The sequence below is a fragment of the Pseudorca crassidens genome, chromosome 8 (genome assembly GCF_039906515.1).
Source record: "Pseudorca crassidens isolate mPseCra1 chromosome 8, mPseCra1.hap1, whole genome shotgun sequence".
NCBI lineage: Eukaryota > Metazoa > Chordata > Mammalia > Artiodactyla > Delphinidae > Pseudorca > Pseudorca crassidens.
The window spans coordinates 4,348,451-4,363,326 of NC_090303.1; the positions used below are offsets into that span (position 1 = coordinate 4,348,451).

At 52.5% G+C, this 14,876-nt stretch overlaps 1 protein-coding gene across 4 annotated transcripts in view; it reads right to left on the minus strand.

The window, feature by feature from the left end:
* GRB10 (growth factor receptor bound protein 10) overlaps positions 1–14,876 on the minus strand; it is a 201,202-nt gene that overhangs the window by 163,671 nt on the left and 22,655 nt on the right. For 3 of the 4 annotated variants that reach the window (XM_067745662.1, XM_067745661.1, XM_067745664.1), the window contains exon 2: positions 3,029–3,184. The gene's annotated coding sequence lies outside the window, so the exon portion shown is untranslated. Of the gene's footprint in view, positions 1–3,028; positions 3,185–3,528; positions 3,673–14,876 lie in introns of those variants that run through there. The other variant, XM_067745663.1, reaches the window with a different exon arrangement.

Consider the following 14,876-nt stretch of genomic DNA (forward strand, 5'->3'; position numbering starts at 1 on the left):
TCTCACTGCGGTGGCTTCTCTTGTTGCGGAGCACAGGCTCTAGGCGCGCGGGCTTCAGTAGTTGTGGCTCGCAGGCTTCAGTAGTTGTGGCACGCAGGCTTAGTTGCTCCGTGGCATGTGGGATCTTCCCAGACCAGGGTTCGAACCTGTGTCCCCTGTATTGGCAGGTGGATTCTTAACCACTGTGCCACCAGGGAAGCCCCCAGAACATGAGTTCTTAATGGAGTCTTGCTACTAAGGTGTGTTCCGTGTCTGCAGACCAAGGTGGCCCCAGCACCTAGTCAGACCTGGTACCAACCACATGGGTGCTAACGAGGAACTTACAGAATGAGTAGAAAGAAGTCAGGGAAGTGAGAACAAATCTACTAATGGTTTCAATCGAACACTGTTTAATGTGCTCAGGTAAGCAGAGTCTAACTTTGGTCCAATGTGTTCCCTTTACTGCAGGGGCTCATCAAGGGTGCAAAGGGGCTCCACCCTGCCCCCTAGAGGCTGGCACTGCCTTGGAGGAGATGCAAATTTCAGGTGGCCAATGGCAACGGCCTGAGCGTGGAGCCCACCCTGCCCCCCAACTCTGTCTGGCCAGGTCTAAGGGTGCAGTGTGCAGCCACAGAATAATACAAACTGGCTTTAAAAAGTTGAAGACGTCCTCATCCCTGGGGAAGCCCCATCACAAGAGGTGTCATGGTGACACAGGGAAGAAACAGGGGCACACTCATGTGGGGAGAGTCCAGGTCAAGGAAGGGTTCTGGGGCTGAAAAGGTTCTGGAAATCCACTCCCCCCCCCAGGGCAATCTTTGGGGCCACCCTTTAGTCACTACACCTGTTGATATCCCTCTGGGGACCGGGGCAGCCACAGACGCAGCGCCCACCCTCGGAGGTCAGCGAGAGAAGCCCTGCACAATGCCTTCCACACCAGCAGACCCCACTGCTTAAACTGCGTTGATAATTAGATTTCAAGCCCCAAGCAGGATTAACTGTGAAACGAGGCTTCATTTCAATGTTGTGTCCATGCCGAGAGGTGCCTGGCCAGGCCGTCAGAACCCACAGGCTCACGTCTTTGCATTTGACTGATCTGACCAGAAGAAGGAGAGGAGGTGTAGGCTGGTCAGGTGCTCCAAGAAGTGGGGTCTCAGGGTGCTCAGGGGTGTTCCTTGCCTTTTTCAGACGTGTCTCTCTGACACTGTGAAGGCTCGCCAGAAACAAACAGAGTCCCCACCCTGCAGGCATCTGAGGGCCACTCAGAAGGGCTCAGGGTCACAGCTGAAGGGAAAGCAGCACACAGGAGCAGAGCCAGCACGAGAGCATCACCCAGACCCACGCCGCAGGGGTCTTCCCTGCGCACCATGCCGTCCACGCAGAGACGAGACAAAGCCCCCGGTGGCCAGCACCTGCGCTCCGGGCCTCGGACGCCAAAGAGGCGGCGCTGTAATCAGCCACGAAGCGCGTGTGTTCACTATAATTCGTTCTCCTGGGAGACTGAGTGCTTCTGTGACCTCTGTTCACCTCTGCTGGGAGAAGAGGGTAAAGCCCCCTGTTTCACAGAAAGCAGCCTGTCTGAAGGCACAAGCTGTTCACCACGAGGGCCATGAAAGTTCGAGAAAGTTCGAGAAGTCTCGCTGACTAAGAATGTCACACCCCAGGAAAAAATCAACTGTCCTGACCACCATCTGGAGAGAAACACGGAGAGTTCACATGTGTACTTTTTGAACTTGGAACAGGTTATGTACAATGTTATTCAGCCTCTAAGATAAGGCTGACTCTTCAGGAAGCATCTGCTGAATGAACCCAGTGAACACAAAGGATTAACAACCCTTCTTTTCTGCTCTGTGGACAGTAAAGGAAACCCCAAGGGGAGTAATAGGTCAGCAGGTAGGCAACAGAAAGGAAGAGGTGGAGAAATGAGATGCGAAAGGGAGAGGGAGGCAAGATGGACGTGGACAGAGCCACAGCCTTCACACCAGCACCGCGGGCCCCAATTCCCCAGCCCTGTCAGCCACTTGGTCTGTGGTTCCCCTCTGTTAGGGGGTAAATTCAAACAGCACCATGTTAAAGCCCTAACATCCAGGACCTCAGAATGCAATTGTGCTTGAAGACAGGATCTTTAAAGATGTAATTAAGGTACAATGAGGTCTTCACAGGGGCCCTGATCCCATATATGACTGGCGTCCTTATAAGAAGACACAGAAACACATCATGTGAGGACACAGGGAGAAGATGGCCATCCACACACCCAGGATAGAGAATTCTTACCAGCCCTGCCCACACCTGGAGTTTGGACTTCCGGCCTCCAGGATTGTGAGCCAGAATGTGGTATTTGTTACAGCGGCCGAGCTGACTGATACACTCTCCAGTAGGAGCAAAGGCTCCCCCGCAGGCGCCTCTGCTGGAAGACTGTTCCAGCCTCAGTTCTCTAACTGCCATCTCAGACCCACCAATAGCAACATAAGAATCCAGCCCCTGGCCGGCTGGGATGAGAGAGAAGGTCCATCCCCAGAGCGGCCACCTCAGGAAGCAGTGAGGCAGGAGGGGCCCGCACCTGCCCTAGACCTTCATGATGTATGTGCCCCCAGTTGCAGCGCTAAAAGTAGGAAGACCCCCAAACACAGGGTTGGAAAACAGTCTGAGTATGGCCCTCTACCCTGGTTCTGTTCTGGCCCAGCTCTAAAACTACCAGCTGCCAACTCTTGAGGGCCCATCTCAGAATAACCTGGGAGCAGACCACCACCCACTTTACAGAAAGCAAGGGGGCTGGAGTGAGTGAGCAGCACGGCAGGCGGCAAAGAGGGGGGTCTGCAGGGCCCGGACCCACCCTCTCGAGATCTCCCACCCACACCCACCTCAGCTCAAAGATGGGAAAGGGGGGAAGCCACCGAGCAGGTGGAGACTCCCTGCAGAAACCCTGAAAGGAAGCGCCTAGTGAGATGCCTCTGCCTGCATTTCTGATGCAATAAGATGCACTTACCGAGCTCCCCTTAATCAACAGTGAACAGACCTGTCCCCTGCAAAGAAACCAAACAGAGCTTACCTGTCGGGGGTTTTCTGGGGCTCTGGGTGTCTGGTGGCCGCCTGGCTGGACCGAGAGGACCCAAGTGAGAAGCGGCAGCCGGTCACGGTCACGGTCACGGGGTCGTCGCTCCCCGCAGCCCCCTCCTCGGGCTCAGCATGGTGCCCAACTCCAAAGCTGAAAGGCAAAGAGGCCGTCACTGAATGTGCTGAAGTTGCACAAGTGTGAACTGTATGCCCTGCGCCCAGGAATACTTTTTAAAAGGCCTCCAGAAGTTGTTTTTCTCAAGAAGACCGTCTAAAAGACAGACTCTTTTTGAAAGAAGTCCACAAGAGGCAGGTTTCTAGATGCCCCGTCAACTGACTGCAGGGACAAATGCCCACAGACGCCAGAAGAGCCACGCGAAGCCACTGGTCCCAGGTCACTGCCCTCGAGCTTCCCCTCCCACCCCCCCCTTACCCCCCGAAGCATGCGGGTAAGGAACGGGCAAGGCCTCCACCCACTTGCAAGGCCAAGTTTACCTGTCAGGCATGCTTGGGGCCCAGATCACAGCCCACGTCCTTCCCAGGTCCTCCCAGGCTGCAGCCCTCACACCACCCCACAGGGACTGTCCTCATCTCAGACCAGGTTCCGGCCCACGGTTCTGGAAGGCTCTGCACGTGGCCCCTGCATGTTCCAAGGGAGGGAGTTTGAATCCTGCCTATTTCCTTCGATCCAAGGATCCAACTGCTATTTCTGGGGGCCAAGGCAGTGTTCTAGGGGTGGAGGAGACGGTGGGGGACCAAGATGAAAGCTCGCCCTGCTGCAGGGGAGTGTCTGCTCACCTAGGCACCGCCACAGGGCAGAGGGGAGACAGCCCGCCACCCGGAGGATTTTAGCGCACGGCCCTGGAACACCGCCGAGGCTCCCCAAGTCCAAATGAAACGCGCTCACTCGAGGACTTAGCAGGGAAATCGGCACAGAGCAAATGCTCCGTGGACGGGAGTCCTGAGCACCGCTGTGCCTGTTTATCTGAGATGGTCACTGCTTGTGACACGGTGTCCTTGGGTGGAGAACACATCACTCAGGGAAGTTAAACTAACTTACCCTGATCATTCAACAAGTGGAAGCAAAACCTGCCCTGCCTCCGACCTGACATGGAAGACGTCACGGGTCCAGAAAGTAGAAAACCACTGCGGAAGGTCCTGCTGGGCACACCGGCTAAGAATCAGGCGTGGGAGCCAGAGAGCCTGGGCCGCCTCCTGACCTCACCCCGTCTCAGCAGGTGACCTGTGCGTGGATCACCAACTCCCTAAGCCTCAGGGTCCCCGGCTGCAAAATCCACACCAAGATAGTATCTCCCTCCAGGGCTTTTATGAGGATGAGGGCATGCATGTAAAGACTTAGGATCCAACACACGGCAAATGTGAGACAAATGCTAGTTACTGTGACTAGGACATGTCACACAAGGCTCCCACTGTCAGGTGCTGAACACGTCAGCTACCTGCAAGCTGTAAAGGCTGCCGATGTTTAGAGGTGATGTTGACCTTTCAGGGTCAAAAGGGGAGACACCTGACACAAGATTATTTGACTGCGTACAAGCAAAGGCATTGAAGGAAAGGTCCTCCAAGAATTTGTAAGTCTGGAAAGTGTTATAATGTTTATGTCGAGTGGAACATCTCTACATTCGAGTAGCTAAGTTGACCACAAGTTTTACAAAAAAAAAAAAAAAAAAAAGGCACATGGTCACAGAGGCGTGAGTGTCTTTGAACGACAACGAGCTCGTGTGTCCGGCAAGGTCACCAGGTCACAAAACGACAGTGTATCATATATGCCTGTCATCTCATTCTGAGAGGTCTCCCTCGTCTCCAGAGAACCAGCCTTTGCCTGGAGGCCCATCCAAATACCCCAGGACCACCTCCAAATGCACCTTTCAGGCCTACACCTTCCAACTGACAACATACGTTCGCGAGATTTACTTGTTATAATGGGCAACATAAGTTAATCCACAATTAAAGAAAAATGACATATAGTTGCCTGTCAAACTGCTCACCACTTCAACCATTTTTGTCTATTTTTAAGAAAGTGGATGTCGCACTTTACAGCAGACAAAAACAAGACAACATGATTCTTGAACCCGATGAACCGAAAAGAGTTACTAAGACATAGCACCTCATCAGGAACAAACCTCTAGGGGCTGTTTCCATGGCCCCATCCGGCACCCACAGCTGGGACCTCCACCTCCCACACCCCCCGCCAAGCACAGCCCCAAAGGCGCCCTGCGGGGACCTGGCCGGCTGCACCCACGCCCACAGAAGTGATGGAACTCTCTGGGCGCTGATCGCTGCTCTGGCAAAACAGCGCTTCTCACGCAGCTTCACAGGCAGACACGACATAAACTTGAAATCTTAAAGAATACAGGAACTTGGGCAAAAAAGAAGGTCTTAACTTACTCTGAAAATATTGCAGGAACAAAGGACCTCTTGATGTCTGCTGTGTGGCTCTGATATCTTCCAGAAATTCCCGAGTTAATATAAAGTTTTCCTCCTGTCTAGCTTTCTCACACTAAATATTTAGAGTCATAACAGGGACTATTTAGACTCTCAACAAACCCCAAGCTTCATGATGAGGCTATTCGGCCTGTTTGGAATGAAGTCTGGGGCCTCTCAAAAGGGGACAGAACACCTTTCATCAAAAAACTTAATTTCAGTATTTTACTGATCTCACAGGCCACTCTGTTTTCACAGAGTAAGAAGGCGCTTAGGAAGACAAACTGAGAAATACATGAATGAAAGGGAATCGAAGAAAAGGCAACGTTTTTTAAGTAATTATAAAGTTTCAGAATGCTGTTGCCAGACCCTGTGGTCAGCTTAAAGGAGAAGCACAGTCAAAGCTGAGGATGTGCACTGCTGCTCAGTGCTGTCAGGTGCACCTAGACGGGACCTGTATCCCAGCGATGCCACAGCTGCTTCCCGGGCAGAGATGACAGAACGTTGAGGATGAAGGATGCTGGCAACACAAGGAAGTTAAAACAGAGGGACGTTCCCACCCGAATGCCGACATCATGCTTTCAAACCACAGACACACAGCAAAGGTCTGGCAACAACTCAGCAGTGACACCCTGGCCCCAGCCAGGAAGGCATCTCCCGCAGTAGCCTGTCCACCAGCAGACCCTCGGGGCTCCACAGGATGGAGAGCGTGGCCCAGGACGGAGCACTCAGGTCTCAGAAAGAGCTTCCCAACTGGACGCCACCATGAAAACCGACAAAACTTATCCAAAACATATGAATGGGCCCAGACCCCACCCGGTGCTCAAGTCTAGGGTCAAGCAGAAGCAAGGGGCCTACGAGTCCTCACCATGGGGCTTCCAGGGGACGCCAAGCAAGCCCAAAGACGGGTTATCCAGAGGAAGCCTGTCCAAGGCCACACGGGATGGAAATGCAGCTGGATGAAGGGACTGCCTCCCTGGAAAAGGCAGGACACTTCTCCCCAAAACTAGCCCAGAGTCGCAGGGCAGTGAGGGGCAGGACACACACAGACACACACACACACACACACACACACGGTAACTGACCAGATGACAGACGGAAAATCGCCGCTCTCCACAGCTGACATGTATACATGCGTGCATTAGTTTGGCCATTCGAACAGCCCTATAACATAGACTAAAGAATATCACCACCCCTCCGTGAGAGGCATAAAAGGCCTGGGTGAATGGAAACATACTAAGCTCCTAAATGGGAAGATAAAGAGCATCACAAAGATTTTGATTCTCTTCCAAGTAATTAATTTAAAAATTAAAATTAATTTTGTCAACGAAAGGCAGTATCCATCTGAAGTCATGAAAACTGACAAAATAAAATAAATGGTAAGACGGCCCATTACAGAGCATTAAGGGAGAATTCCTCCCATCCCAGAGAAAGACACTCTAAAGCACAAGTAATTAAAACAGTGTCGTGCTGGCATAGAAATCCGTGCTAGCATCCATCACAAAGGGCTGGGCTCTGAATATGAGTGTTACAATTTCATTACAGCAGCACATGCTATCCTAACCGGAGACTGAGTCCGAATCACCAAGCTTCCACCACTGGCACACACAGGACCCGTGGCCCTGGAATCCCTGGGCTCCGCCTGACTCCTCTGACGAGGTCACCCAAGATGAAGGTTAACACCGTGATGACTGCAGAGATGGCCATGACCCTTGACCTACCACCTCGTACACATCAGATACCTCACCAAATGCTCTACGACCTCCCATGTCAGAGGTTCCCAAAGATTAGGAGTAAATACATGCGGGACACATAATGAGACACACATAAATGAGTGGCTCTTAACGAAGAGTAACTAAATATTGTCAATTCTTTAAGGCGGAATTAATCACCCCATTTGACAGATGGAGAAACCAAGCCCAGGAGACAACGCAGTACCCACCTAGGTCACACGGAAGAGCCGAGATTTATATCCACAGATGTTTGAATCCACCCCACCTGCTTCATCTTGTGGCTAAAATATCAGTTGTGTGATAAGAAAATAGACACCTTTTGCACTTATTTGTAAGGCTGCTCTTCATTTTTGTGTCTTTCAATTCCATTGTTTGCAGCACAGTTGTTTTTTTTTTCTCTTTTAGAGAAAAGAAAGGAAGAGCCTGAAGTTCAAAGCATAGAGGATAACTGGAGGGGGTGGGCGCAGGGGGTGGAGGGGATACCCTGCTTGCAGGTAACTGAGATTTCAGTGATGAGGCCTGAAAGAAGAAGCCCTTTTAACCTGATAACAGGCACCTCCTGCGGGCAGGTGGCCAACAAGAGGAAGAGACACCAACACCCTCCACATTACATTAGGGCAGGAAGCCCACGGTTGCAGTATTGGCCACAACTTTTGGAGGTTCTAGACAACACGATGAGATAAGGAACAGAAATGTGGTGTAAACCGACTAGAAAAAGAGAATAAGCCTGGCATTATTTACAGTCAAAAGGTTGGACAATTGGCTGGAAAATGTGAGCGCTCACATGAGCATCTAATAAGGTGGCGATCCCAGAGCCCACACGTCCACGGCTCTTCTGGATGAGGCTCCAAGACGATGAGAACTTCTAACGGGAGAACAGTGTTATCCACAGACGCAGCAGAAGTCACCTACTCAAGAAATATGTACCATCTGCAGAAAGTCATGGTCTGAAAGGATACATGCACCCCAATGCTCACTGCAGTGCTGTTTACAATAGCCAAGACATGGAAGCAACCTAAATGTCCGTCAACAGAGACATGGATAAAGAAGATGTAGTATACATATATACACAGTGGAATATTAGGCATAAAAAATAATGAAATAATGCCATTTGCAGCCACATGGATGGACCCAGAGATTAACCTACTAAGGGAAGTAAGTCAGACAGAGAAAGACAAAATCATATGATATCACTTACATGCAGAATCTTAAAAAAAATGATACAAATGAACTTACAAAACAGAAACAGAGAACGAACTCATGGTTATGGGGTCGGGGGTGGGGGAAGGATGGGGGGATATACTGGGAGTTTAGGACTGACGTGTGCACGCTGCTGTATTTAAAATGGATAACCAACAAAGCCCTACTGTAGAGCACAGGGAACTCTGCTCAATACCCTGTAACAACCTAAATGGGAGAACAACTGGAAAAAGAATAGGTACATGCATATGTATAACTGAGTCACTTTGCTGTACACCTGAAACTAACACAACTAACACAACATCAACTAGACTCCAATATAAAATAAAAATTTTTTAAAAAAAAGGAAAGAAAAAATACATACCAGACCCTTGGAAACAAGCAGAAGGTTGAGTGAGGAACCTGAGAGACACCTGCAGGAGGACAGAACAGCACAGCAGGACCGCCTCCCCAACCTAATGAACACCCCAGTTGGCCGGGGGCCCCGCCCACTGACCCACAGGCAGCAGCAGACACAGGTCCAGAGCCCAGGAAGGAGTCTGGATGAGGCGAATGACGACATAAGATTGAGACCTAGCATCATTCACGCCCAACAAGCCCCAGCGGAGTCCTCACCTGCCGCCAGTCCTGATGGATCAATGGCAAGCAGGATAAAACCGCCTAAGAGGAAATCTGGAAGGATAATGCTACAAAATCTGGGTGAGGAAGAGCTTTTTTTTTTTTTTTTTTGCGGTACGCGGGCCTCTCACTGTTGTGGCCTCTCCCGTTGCGGAGCACAGGCTCCGGACACGCAGGCTCAGCGGCCACGGCTCACGGGCCCAGCCGCTCCGCGGCATGTGGGATCTTCCCGGACCGGGGCACGAACCCGTGTCCCCTGCATCGGCAGGCGGACTCTCAACCACTGCACCACCAGGGAAGCCCGAGGAAGAGCTTTTAAGCCAGACTCTTCACCGGGAGGCCAGGAAGGAGAAGTCAGCTCCTTTACAGCAGAAGACCCTCTGTGCAAAGTCCAAAGACGCGCACAAAGCCTCAGGAGAAACTACCATCAACGCAGGCAGCAACCGGCACTCAGTAAATCTCTCGTTTATTAAAATAACACAGGACGAGCAGCCCAACATAAGAGCAGGGAGAGGACAGAAACAAACAATTCGCCAATACACACGTGAAACACACTCAGCTTCACAAGTAACCATGGAAACAAAGTATAATAGCAACAAATGAGCCACAAATTTTGATGCCTCTGACTGCTGAAAAATTTAAAAACTGGGATGAGCCCCGAGAGCTGGGGATGGCCTGGGAGCAGGGAGGCTCTTCTGAGTCGTAGGTGGGGTTCCCTGAACAGGCTCTGGGGGGACAACTGGGCAGCATCCCCTAAACTTCAGTCTTAGGAGCGGGAATCCCACTTCTCATAACTGATCCTCACCCGAACGTGTGCGATGGCAGAGCTGGAAACAACCCAGACACACCTGCTCGATACCACCCGCTGCAGCTCCCAGCATCGGCTCCCACCAGGCACGCATGCGGAACCCGGGGTGCCTCCGGCCTTCCTGCCTCTCGCACCTCCCGCCCGTGCAGCCCACCAGGCCACTTAATTTTGTCAGAAGCACCTGAAATCCACCCACTGCCTTCCTACGCCAGGCCACCACTCCCATCTCACCTGGACCCAGCTCCCAACACCCGCTGCATCTTCACCCCCTCTCAAGCCAGCAGTGGGCTTCAGACACACCCCACCACCCACCAACAGCCACCAGCCCAGACCCGGGGGCCCTGCGTCCCCTTCAGGCTCCCAGGGAGTGCTGACCCAAGATCCACCCTGCCACCGGCCTCCCCCAAGTCCTGCCGCTTCCCTCCTTGTGGCCCTTGCAGGTTCTGTGTCCTCTCTCAGGGGTGACCCCACCTTTCTTCCTCCTCCCCTTGAAACTGAGTCCCAATAAAACCAAATTCCCCTGCCAAGTTTTTGATTAACCTCTCTATCCAAAACGTTATTCCCTTTCTAGTTGTGCACCTGTTCCCCTCAAGATTGAAGAGTTAACAAAGAAAAGGGGGGACTGAAACCGAGCAGGACCCTTCGGGGACCTCCCGGGTACAAAAGCCCCTCTATGTCCCCGTTCCTTGTTTGTAGAAAAAGGCTTTAGTCTCCTAGGGCTTCCCTGAGTTCCAAAGAGCAGACTCAAGCAGTTACTAATTAGGGAAGGGAGGAGATACAGAAACAAAGGAAAAGCAGTCCAGCGAGAAAAGTAATGACAATAGTTTATCAATAAAACAAGAGTCCTAGCTCCTTCTCAAGGGATAAACAAACGTAACAATCTGACGTATATCTTTGAGTTGCTCTGCAGAAACTAAGACCCTCCCTCACACCCCAGGTGGAGGACGGTGACTACATGCTGAGCAAAAGCGTAGACCCCAGACGGGCTGGAACCAGAAGGTTGGTGCTGAAGATTCCTGTCACCTCACCACCAATGAATCAGAAGCTGCAACCCTCACCCCAAATGTTGCCCTTGAAAACCCCTTCCCTGAAAGCCATCCGGGAGTTGGGGGTCTTTTGAGTGCGAGCTGCCCATTCTCCTTACGTGGCGCCTGCAATATAAACGCTGTCCTTTCCTTCGCCACAACCCACTGTCTGTTGATGGGTTTTGCAGCACTCAGGCGAGCGGGCCTGTGTTCAGTTTGGTAACACCCTCCCCACCTCCTCTCCACCCTGTCCCGGCCCTGGGACCCTGCTGGTCCTGCAAACACATCCGGGGTGTTGGGGCCGCTTTCCAGCTACTGACACTGTGTCTGTGTCCCCACCACGGAGCCACTCTGCAGCCGGGGACCACATCTGTCCTGGACACTGTAACGTCCTCAGCTCTCAGCAAAGGCCAAGGGTTCAAAGCTTTGTTGAGCACATGAAAACACATCCCAGTGGGAGCCTGGTGACAGTCTTCCAGGGCAGGGATTCTCTGGGCTGGTAGGCGAACCCCACAAAGCGAGGGCCTGGCTCAGCCCCGGGGAGCAGCCTGCCTCCTCCAAGGCCTCAACTTCTCAGCCCTGTGATGAGAATGAAAGAGTCCCAAGCTCACTCGAGGACTGAACGATGCAACTCCCACAAGTGCTCCTCACACGGCAGAGGCAGCACTTGAACAAAGGGTGACTAGCAGATGGATGAGGGAAAGGGCTAAGAGCTAAGGCAATGCTCGTGTCAAAAGGAGGAAAGTAACATGCATGGGCCTGTCCAGGAATTTGACAGAAAAAGACCCAGAACAACTCTGACCGGCGGGAGGCCACCAGGATGAACAGAGAGCGAGAGAAACTCTACTCTGCAGACTTCTGGGTTGGAGTTTTCACAATGAGGAATGCGAATTCCTTATGCAGAATTAACATTTGTCTTTCTAGGAAGAACTGTAGTCAAGGTTCAGACCAGTGGTCCTGCCTGCTTCTCCTCGCTCCCTGCCCCGCACCCCGGCTCTCCTAGCGGTCTCCCTCCCTCTGCTCCGGCAGCAGCTTCTCCCGCCCATTCTAGGAATTCCAGAGGATTCCTGCCCTCTCCCTCCAACAATGAGGCCATTAAGTGCTTCCGCGGGTCCTTTGGACATGCTGTTTCTAGAAATGCAAAGTATTTGCCTCTATTTTCTTTTCTTTTTCTTTCTTTTGCACTTTCTTTCTTCCCTCGAGAGGTTAAAGAAAAAACAGGATAACAGGAAAGTCAGTGAACACGCTATAGCGCGTGGAGAAAGCACAGGATTTATCGTTCAGGCAAGCAATGGTTTTATATGAAGACTCGGCAACAGCTGGTTAGGATTTCTCCCCTCCTCACTGAATAAATTGACAGGAAACAGAGTCAAACAGAGTCAATCTGGTTCCAAAGCTCTATCGCCACTCTGCCAACAGCCCGTTATCAACATTCGCCAAGTCACAGGGTGCACCCCAAAGTCCAGCCCCCAGCTTGAGACTTTCTATTTTCAAAGAGAAACATCTTTCCTTCCTCTGGATCATTCAGCACATGCAGTTAACTCATGACTGTGGGTTCTAGGTTTCCAGGATAAGGTATTACAAGCTGGTCCCTCAGCTCAGAAGTCGAGATCTGAGGAAGTCAGACACCTAGGATTTACCCAAAGCATTAAGGCTCGGGATACGATGACCAGCGGCTCTGAAATGCACTATCACGCGTGGTGGGTGGATCTGGTGGGGCTGAACACTGACCCAGTTGTAGGCATATTCGAAACTACCATGTTTAACAATTTCATCTACTGCTATTACTTTTAGAAAATCTAACAGCATGGATCCTTAATGACTTCTCATTGTCTCTGTGTGATGAGTCCTCTTCCGTCTGTGCTCAGCCCCGTCAGCAGCTTCCCGCTGGCCAGTCAGCCCTCCCAGTGGCCAGGGAGCAGCGCAGCCCAGCCATCTCCCCATGCCCCAGCCACAAGGACACCTGAATCCTGAAGGGATGCTACAGGCAGGAATGGGACCCCCGAAAGGCTGTCATTGGTTGCATCGCTGTGTGCCCCCAAATCCACACGTTGAACCCCGAACCTCCAATATGATGGTGTTAGGAGGTGGGGCCTTTGGGAGTTCACTGGGTGAGATGAGGTCATGAGGGTGGGGTCTCCATAATGGGATTAGGGCCCCTGGAGGAAGAGCCCAGATGTAACGTACAACATGGTTAACGTAATCAGCATTGCTCACGTCATGCACAAAGTTGACAGAGTAAACCCTAAGAGTTCTCATGATAAGGGAAAAGTACTTTTTCTTCCCTTTTACTTTGTCTCTGTATGAGACGATCGGATGTTCACTAAACATACTGTGGTCATTTCACGATGGCCGTCGGCCAGATCGTTACGCCCTACACCTTACGCGTCTAGGGTGCCGCATGTCAATTACATCTCAGTAAAACTGGAAGGAGGCAAAGAAGACACCAGAGAGCCAGCGTGTACCGTACGTCCACCACGGGAGGAGACGGCGTCCGCAAACCAGAAAGAGGCCCTCGCCAGACACTGAATCTGCTGGTGCCTTGATCTAGGCCGTCCAGCCTCCAACGCTGTGGGAGGGGAGTGTGTGTTGTCTAAGCCCCAGTTGTGCGACAGCAGCGCCCCCAGATTGGGCAGGGGACACACCCTGCCCACGTCCCCCAGCACAGCTGCTCAGAAGGGACAGGAAGGCTCATCTGCTGCTCCCCAACCCCACACCCTGGCCCAGGCTACCCCAGGCACCGCCCACGGGCAACAGGCTCTCCTCTCCCACGGGGCCCCTCACTCGGGACACTCGGGCTGCTCCCCGGCAAGCAGAATGTTCTGGTCGGGCACGTGAGCCAGCCTCTGGTCTCCTGGGTCCACGTCCACCGGTCCCATGGATGTCACGGCGTGGCAGCCACCACGAGCAGCCCCTCCCACTGACCCCGCAGCCCTCGGCCACGCCGCAGGTATGGCTCAGGCCCCCAGGAACAGCTCACGCACGGTTCTATCAAAGTCATCTCCCAGATCCTACCTACCAGTGAGCTCACCCCGATGGGGCCTGACCACCCTGCTCCGGCCCGGTCAGCAGCTCAAGTCATCAACCTGTTCACAATGTAGCCTGCGGCGGGGCTGGAGCCTGGACCAACGGGGGTGCCGGGCAGAGCAGACCCTCCTGGCCCTCACTGCACCTTTCCATCCTTGCCCATCCACCCACTGTGCCCTTGTCATGTACCAGTGACCCGGTTCCGTGTGCCTGGGACTGAGGAGACGGCCCTGTGAGCAGCAGAATCCCTGGGGCATTCTGAACCTCAGGCTCCCGCTCTGTGTGAGGAGGGCCTCAGACACGCACCTGCGGAGTGAGGGTTTCCTTGGGTAAAAAAGTGCTGGGTTCTCCAAACTGCAGACACAGCGGCCACATCACACACGCCCAGCCTGCATCCTCTCCTGGCCCGGCACTTGTTCCCAGCGACTCAGGAACGGCTGTGCCAGGACAACGCAGGCACGGGGTGAAGCTGGGGCCCTGCTCCTTCACGTAAGTGAAGGAGACAACCTGCAATAGTACGAACGGTCTGTGGTACGAAAAGCCAATGTGGGGGGCTAGGCAGTCAATTCTGTTTTTACCCGGCTGCAGTCATTTGCGTATAAAGGATGAAGACTCACACTGCTACCTCGACCCCCAAATAAATCTCAGTTTAGAATCGATTCCCCTGAAGGAAGAGCGTGTTCTTTCTACGCCAGTTCTGTCGCTGAAGACGGTGCACCACCCCAAGTCTTTCATCAACCCAGGAGTTCACAGCCGACCGCCGAATGCTTGGTGCCCCCTTCCTTAACCACCTTTTCACATGCTCTCCTGGGCCCTGAAATTCGTGACTTTTCTCCTGAATTCTCCTGAATCCAACTCCCCCAACACGTATGGAGTGCGCACCATGTTCCCAACCTTAGCACTTAGAGTTACAAAACCATCAGAACATGGTCCCTCACCTTGTTTTTAGGGCGATCCATGCAAGGTACAGGCGTGTGGTCAAATCACTGT